Raw genomic sequence first — 8445 nt, 5'->3', positions numbered from 1 at the left:
GCAGCCGAACATTAAAGACGTCCGGACCAGCGATCGAGTCCGGCGCTGCTATTTACACCAAATAGGTGATCACACCCCTATTCGTCAATACAAGGGGCTCAGCGCGCAGACAAGTGGTAATTTCTTATCATCTTCAATTATACATGGTTTCTTTAAAAACTATCTTTTTGCACGACAACTCTTTCACTTAACTTCCTCTCTTTTACAGACGATCATCGTGCTACACCCGTCCAGGATACGGCACAACGGAGACACAGGCGCAGACGTGCAGCAGGGACCCGCTCAAAGGATTCTTTTTAGATTAAGACCCTGCGTAAACCTTTTTTACTGTCTCTTGTTGATACATATCCACCGTTGTGAAGGATGCTGACGTCTTGGCATGTGGCCACGCCAGAACAATGCATGTACCTGGACACAAGGGGCTTCTTACAAAGGCCATTATTTAGGCTCGGTTTATACCACAAAGACCGAATACCTTAGGGAGTGTTCGGCGTCGTGAGTTTGGCCCTATATGCATCAGCTCCGAATCATTGTCTTTGGTCAAATGTTGGGTTTGCCCGGCTCCTGTGTTTTGGTGCTTACGTTCCGCTTTACCAGCTAAGGTAGCACCAGGAGAACTACTGCGATTGTGCCCTGGTTCATCCGGATGAGCACCTCAGTAGAGAAAGCCGAAAACTGACTGTCATGATATAGCATGAGACTGGTCAACCACTCGATGACCTGTGGGAATGTTAGAATTCCTCCGCCTTAACGAAGGGCCGTTTTCCGGCCAGGCATATACGCACCCCGAGATCGGGAGAGTGCGGAGCCACCAGGGGCTATCTAGTAGCCCCACTGTCAAACTCCTATGGATAAGTGAAAGTGTTAAAGCATTATAGTCCAGTTGCCTCGCTCGCTCCGCTGTCACCTCCTTAATAGGACCAAGACGTTGGGTTAAGTGTGAACGCGTGTTTTTGCTAGCACCTCCGCATTATATGCGTGGGGGTTGAAGCCGACGACTGCAATCTTTCAGGTTATACACACGTGTACAAAAACGGCCGCCTAGGAGGCATCATATTACTTTCAGGCAAAAGTATAAAAATAGCCTTATAAAACTCTATAAAAGCATTTCGCTTACAATGAGATTACATATCACTCAAACATAATATTTTTTTGAGCACTGGGTCTCTACCAAACGGGCACCCTCAAGAACTTCTTCAAACTAGTGCTCAGCAGCCTTTCGACCTATGGCCGAATCCCGCGCTGCAACATTGGTAGCATCCATCTCCGCCCAGTATGCCTTGACACGGGCAAAGGCCATCCGTGCGCCCTCTATGCACGCTGACCTCTTCATCGCATCAATGCGCGGCATCACATCGAGTAACTACTGCACCAAGCTGAAATAGCTGTTCGGTTTTGACCCTTCCGGCCATAACTGATCCACAACAGACCTCATGGAGAGTCCGGACAACCTATTTAGTTCGGCCCATTCGGCTAATTGGTCAGTCAATGAAAGTGGACGCTCGGGAGTATGGAATTGTCTCCAAAACAGCTGGTCTACTCCACGGTCCGTCTGACCCTGGAAGTACTTGGCCGCATCGGCAGCACTCGCCGCCAAATCCATATACACATCCTCCGAGCTCCACAGCCGATCCAGGGGGGCATACCGTGGATCTCCGAACTTCCTCCGCAACATAAAGGATTTCCCATCTACAATATCCTCGGCTTCCCGCAGCTCCTCCTTCTTTGCCCTCATAGAAGAGCGGAGGTCCTTCCTCGTCGCAGCAGCCTTCTCAAGGTCCGATGCCTTCGCCTGGTTTTCCTTTTCAAGAACCCGGCAACGGTCGGCGGCTGCTTTTAATTCTATATCCATCTTGGCCATCTTATCTCGGCCCTCGCCATGTGCGGCCTTCTTGGCTTGCAACTCTTTGGCCGCCTTTAAAGCAGCCGCATTACCCAACCTCGCTTGTTCCTTGGCTCGGGCAAGTTCTGCCCGCAAGGCTTCAACATTGGCAGCCCCATCTGCAGTCACAACATATTAAAGATACTGGCATCATGCTACTCTCCCTATGTGACGTTCACCAGATAATGACACTTACCATGTGCCTCGTCAAGCCTTTTGTTAACAAGCTCGATGTCGGTGTCTGCCGCATCCAACTGCCGTTCTAAATGGGCAATGTCGCTAGTCCGGCTAGCCACCGGAGCTTCCATCACCTGCACATCGAGGCAATATGGTTATTACCTGGGAATATGATCCTCTGTTCATCGTCGTTTCCGACGGCAACTAGAGTCTCAGGGCTACTATCTACACAGGGCACACCTAGTATGTGTAGGACTATCATACATTATTTTACGTACCTCAAACCCTGTCAGTAGACTCATAAAAGCTTTATGCAATCCGCTTTCGGCGGACGAGGTTCTCTCCATCATCGTATTCATCAGCACAGGGTGCTCATCTGAGATGGCCACTCGCCCCACCAACTCCCTCAGAATATCCGACCGCACACTACACGGTGCCGGACTCGTTTGTCTGCTCTCTTCAGGAGCCGGACACTGGGAACTTCGGGGGTCGACAGGATTATCTTCTGGCCTCGCCGGACTCGGAGAGGCTCTCCGCGACGACACTTAAGGGTCGCCCGCTTCCGGAGCGGAGGAGTCCGGAGGGGGCGTTTCGCTCTCCATCATCTCTGGAAGAAGATCCCCCGAAGACGAGCTCATTTGAGAGGGGCTAAGGCCCGAACTGCAAAGATACATGCAGCGGTTATCTTCTCAGAAGAAAAGACGACATATCTGTACTATTAAGGTATTTTGGGTCACTTACGACTCGTGGGAGAATTGATCCCCTCGTGGACTTTGTGCGGCAACGGCGCCCCCCGAGGTAGGACCCTCTGTGGGAGACTTCTTCCCTCGTTTGGAAGGTTCGGCTTCCGAATCCCCGGGCGCAGTCCTTTTCCTCTTCTGGTCGTCTTCCTTCATGGAGACGCTCGTTCCCTCGGCTAGAATGGGCAGTGTTGAGGGCCCGCGTCCGCCCGTATTACCATCCATAGTATTTTCCTTTAAAGGCTCCGGACAGGGTGCGGTCTGGAGCATCTTCTCTAATACCAGATTTTCCAAACCCTCAGGGAGGGGGGCCGAACACCGAATCAACTTCGCCTTTGTTAGCCAGTCCTGGTCAAAAAGCGAACTCTCAGAAATAACTTCGTAACAAAGGAGACATAGTATGTTCGGCCGGAAGATGCCTTACCTGTTCGGCGGCGCGGTTGCTACTCAGGCCCACGTCCTCGGTGATTTCTGGACACTCCACCTGAGGTCCGAAGAATGACTTGTACATCTCCTCGTGCGTCAGGCCGAGGAAATTTTGAATGGCGCGCGGTCCCTCGAGATTAAACTCCCACAAGCGAAGAGGCCGGCGTTTGCAAGGCTGGACTTGGCGAACCAGCATAACTTGTGCTACCGCAACCAAACTGAAATCTCCATTAAAGAGATCTTGAATGCGGCCCTGCAGTATAGGCACGTCCTTGGCCGGACCCCAGCTCAATCCTCTGCTAATCCATGACATCAGTTGTGGTGGAGGGCCCGGGCGGAAGACAGGGGCGGCCGCCCACTTGGCACTTCTAGGAGCCGTGATGTAGAACCACTCCTATTGCCACAATTCAGACACCTCTGGAATGGAACCTTTGGGCCATGCAGCTCCCGTCATCTTGCGTATTGAGGCACCTCCACACTCCGCAAGTTACCCCTCGATCATCTTCGGTTTTACTTCAAAGGTCTTGAGCCATAGGCCAAAGTGAGAGGTAACCCGGAGGAAGGCCTCGCACACGACAATAAATGTCGTGATATGAAGAAAGGAGTCCGGAGCTAGATCATGGAAATCTAGCCCGTAGTAAAACATCAAGCCCCTGACAAAAGGATCCAGTGCAAGGCCTAGACCTCGGAGGAAGTGGGAGACGAACACGACACTCTCGTTGGGTTCAGGGGAGGGGACGGCCTGCCCCCGGGGAGGCAGCCGTTGCAGAATCTCGGCGGTCAGATATCTGGCCTCCCTCAACTTTTTGACGTCTTCTTCCGTGAAGGAAGAAGGCGCCCATCAGCCTTGAAGGCTAGATCCGGACATGACTGAAGGTTCGGAGCACCTGACCTGAACTTTGGGCATTTGAGCTTGAGGTGGGGGAAGGATTCGATTGAGCACGGGAGGGAAAAATAAAAGGCCTCGTCCCTTTATAAAGAGGGTGGATATCGAGCATCCTCCCCGTGTCCGTTTGGACTTGCCTATGATCTAGGAGTCCTAGAAGCGGTTGGGTTACCCACGCCCGTATTGATGAGAATCCCGGAATAAGGGGACACGATCTCTGCTTTAACAAGACGTGCCAAGGAAACTTCCTCGCATAACGCGCTGAGATGGGACAGTAAAACGGTTCGAATAAAAGCTTGGCCGTGGTGTGGTGTCACACTACGGAATACGTCAGCAGATTAGATTTGTGTAAATATGATTCTCTCTATGGCAATATGTGGAAACTTATTTTGCAGAGCCAGACACTATCTTGTATTCAAAATCTTCTATGAAGTACTTGGAGGAGGAACCCGCCTTGCAATGCCGAAGACAATTTGCGCGCTGGACTCGTCGTCATTGAAGCCTGGTTCAGGGGCTACTGAGGGAGTCCTGGATTAGGGGCTGTTCGGATAGCCGAACTATACCTTCAGCCGGACTCCTGGACTATGAAGATACAAGATTGAAGACTCCGTCCCGTGTCTGGAAGGGACTTTCCTTGGCGTGGAAGGCAAGCTTGGCGATACGGATGTTCAGATCTCCTACCATTGTAACCGACTCTATGTAACCCTAACCCTATCCGGTGTCTATATAAACCGGAGGGTTTTAGTCCGTAGGACAACATAAACATCAACAATCATACCGTAGGCTAGCTTCTAGGGTTTAGCCTCCTCGATCTCGTGGTAGATCTACTCTTGTACTACCCATATCATCAATATTAATCAAGCAGGACGTAGGGTTTTACCTCCATCGAGAGGGCCCGAACCTGGGTAAAACTTCGTGTCCCTTACCTCCTGTTACCATCCAGCCTAGACGCACAGTTCGGGACCCCCTACCCAAGATCCGCCGGTTTTGACACCGACACCAAGTGCTTCTACTGCAAAGGGACTGGTCACTGGAAGCGGAACTGCCCCAAGTATTTGGCGGATAAGAAGGATGGTAAAGTGAAAGGTATATTTGATATACATGTTATTAATGTGTACCTTACTAATGCTTGTAGTAGCACATGGGTATTTGATACTGGTTCTGTTGCTCATATTTGCAACTTGAAATAGGGGCTACGGATTAAATGAAGATTGGCTAAGGACGAGGTGACGATGCACGTCGGAAATGGTTCCAAGGTCGATGTGATCGCCGTCGGCACGCTACCTCTACATCTACCTTTGGGATTAGTTTTAGACCTGAATAATTTTTATTTGGTGCCAGCGTTGAGCATGAACATTATATCTGGAACTTGTTTGATGCGAGATGGTTATTCATTTAAATCAGAGAATAATGGTTGTTCTATTATATGAGTAATATATTTTATGGTCAGGCACCCTAGATGAATGGTCTATTTTTGTTGAATCTCGATCATAGTGATACACATATTCATAATATTGAAACCAAAAGATGCAAAGTTAATAATGATAGTGCAACTTATTTGTGGCACTGCCGTTTAGGTCATATTGGTGTAAAGCGCATGAAGAAACTCCATGCAGATGGGCTTTTGGAATCGCTTGATTATGAATCACTTGATGCTTGCGAACCATGCCTCATGGGCAAGATGACTAAGACTCCGTTCTCCGGAACAATGGAGCGAGCCACTGACTTATTGGAAATAATACATACTGATGTATGCCATCCGATGAGTGTTGAGGCTCGCGGCGGGTATCGTTATTTTCTAACCTTCACAGGTGATTTGTGCAGATATGGGTATATCTACTTAATGAAAAATAAGTCTGAAACATTTGAAAAGTTCAAAGAATTTTAGAGTGAAGTGGAAGATCATCGTAACAAGAAAATAAAGTTTCTACGATCTGATTGCAGATGCGAATATTTGAGTTACGAGTTTGGTCTTCATCTGAAACAATGTGGAATAGTTTCGCAACTCACGCCACCTGGAACACCACATCGTAATGGTGTGTCCGAATGTCGTAACCATACTTTATTAGATATGGCACGATCTATGATGTCTCTTGCCGATTTACCACTATCGTTTTGGGGATATGCTTTAGAGACAGTTGCATTCACGTTAAATAGGGCACCATCTAAATCCGTTGAGACGACACCATATGAACTATGGTTTGGCAAGAAACCTAAGTTGTCATTTCTTAAAGTTTGGGGTTGCGTTGCTTATGTGAAAAAGCTTCAGCCTGATAAGCTCCAACCCAAATCGAAGAAATGCGTCTTCATAGGATACCCAAAGGAAACTGGTGAGTACACCTTCTATCACAGATCTGAAGGCAAGATATTCGTTGCTAAGAATGGATCCTTTCTAGAGAAGGAGTTTCTCTTGAAAGAAGTGAGTGGGAGGAAAGTAGAACTTGATGAGGTAGTTGTACCTTCTCTCGAATTGGAAAATAGTTCATCACAGAAATCAGTTCCGGTGATGCCTACACCAATTCATGAGGAACCTAATGATGATGATCATGAAACTTCAGATCAAGTTACTACCGGACCTCGTAGGTCAACCAAAGTACGTTCCGCATCAGAGTGGTACGGTAATCCTGTTCTGGAAGTCATGTTACTAGAACATGATGAACCTACAAACTATGAGGAAGCGATGATGAGCCCAGATTCCGCGAAATGGCTTGAAGCCATGAAATCTAAGATGGGATCCATGTATGAGAACAAAGTGTGGACTTTGGTTGACTTACCCGATGATCGGCAAGCCATAGAGAATAAATGGATCTTCAAGAAGAAGACTAACGTTGACGGTAATGTTACTGTCTACAATGCTCGACTTGTAGCGAAAGGTGTTCGACAAGTTCAAGGAGTTGACTATGATGAGACCTTCTCACCCGTAGCGATGCTTAAGTCTGTCCGAATCATGTTAGTGATGTCGCTTGAAGCTACGTCGCTATTTCCCCAAAGAGGAAGGGATGATGCATCACAACGGCGGTAGGTATTTCCCTCAGATACGAAACCAAGGTTAACGAACCAGTAGGAGAACCAAGCAACACAACGTAATCAACACCTGCACACAAATAACAACTACTCGCAACCCGACGTGTAAAAGGGGTTGTCAATACCTTTCGGGTAGCGGCGCCCCAAGATGGGCAGACGAACGTGAGAGAGTTATAAATATTGATAGATCGAACGCCAAATGAAATAAATTTCAGCAAGGTATTTTTGGGTTTTTGGTTTAATAGATCTGAAAATGAATGCAAAGGAAAATAGATCAAGGCAAAAAATATGACAAAGAGACCCGGGGGGTGTAGGTTTCACTAGTGGCTTTTCTCGAGAAAAATGGCAAACGGTGGGTGAAAAAATTACTATTGTTGGGCAATTGATAAAACTTCAAATACTCATGATGATATCCAAGCAATGATCATTACATAGGCATCACGTCCAAGATTAGTAGACCGACTCCTGCCTGCATCTACTACTATTATTCCACACATCGACCGCTATCCAGCATGCATCTAGTGTATTAAGTTCATGGAGAAACGAACTAATGCAATAAGAACGATGACATGATGTAGACAAGATCTATCTATGTAGAGATAGACCCCATCGTTTTATCCTTAGTAGCAACGATACATACGTGTCGGTTCCCCTTTTGTCGCTGGGATCAAGCACCGTAAGATCGAACCCACTACAAAGCACCTCTTCCCATTGCAAGATAAATAGATCAAGTTGGCCAAACAAAACCCAAATATCGGAGAAGAAATATGAGGCTATAATAAACCATGCATAAAAGAGATCAAAGAAACTCAAATACTTTCCTGGATATAAAAAGATAGATCTGACCATAAACTCAAAGTTCATCGATCCCAACAAACACACCGCAAAAAGAGTTAAATCATATGGATCTCCAAGAGACCATTGTATTGAGAATCAAGAGAGAGAGAGGAAGCCATCTAGCTACTAACTACAGACCCGAAGGTCTACAAATAGCTACTCACACATCATCGAAGAGGCACCAATGGAGGTGGTGAACCCCATCCGAGATGGTGTCTAGATTGGATCTAGTGGTTCTGGACTCTGCGACGGCTGGATAATTATTTTATCGACTCCCCTAGGGTTTCTGGAATATTGGGGTATTTATAGTGCAAAGAGGCGGTCTGGGGGGCACCCGAGGTGGGCACAACCCACCAAGGCGCACCTGGGCCTCCTGGCGCGCCCTGGTGGGTTGTGCTCTCCTCGGAGCACCCCTAGGCGCAGCCAGGGCCCATTATATTCCTTCTGGTCCAAAAAAAATCTCCGTTTGGTAT

The sequence above is a fragment of the Triticum urartu genome, chromosome 3A (assembly GCF_056163025.1).
Source record: "Triticum urartu cultivar PI428250 chromosome 3A, HENAU_Tu73, whole genome shotgun sequence".
Lineage (NCBI taxonomy): Eukaryota > Viridiplantae > Streptophyta > Magnoliopsida > Poales > Poaceae > Triticum > Triticum urartu.
This window is presented reverse-complemented; position numbering follows the sequence as displayed.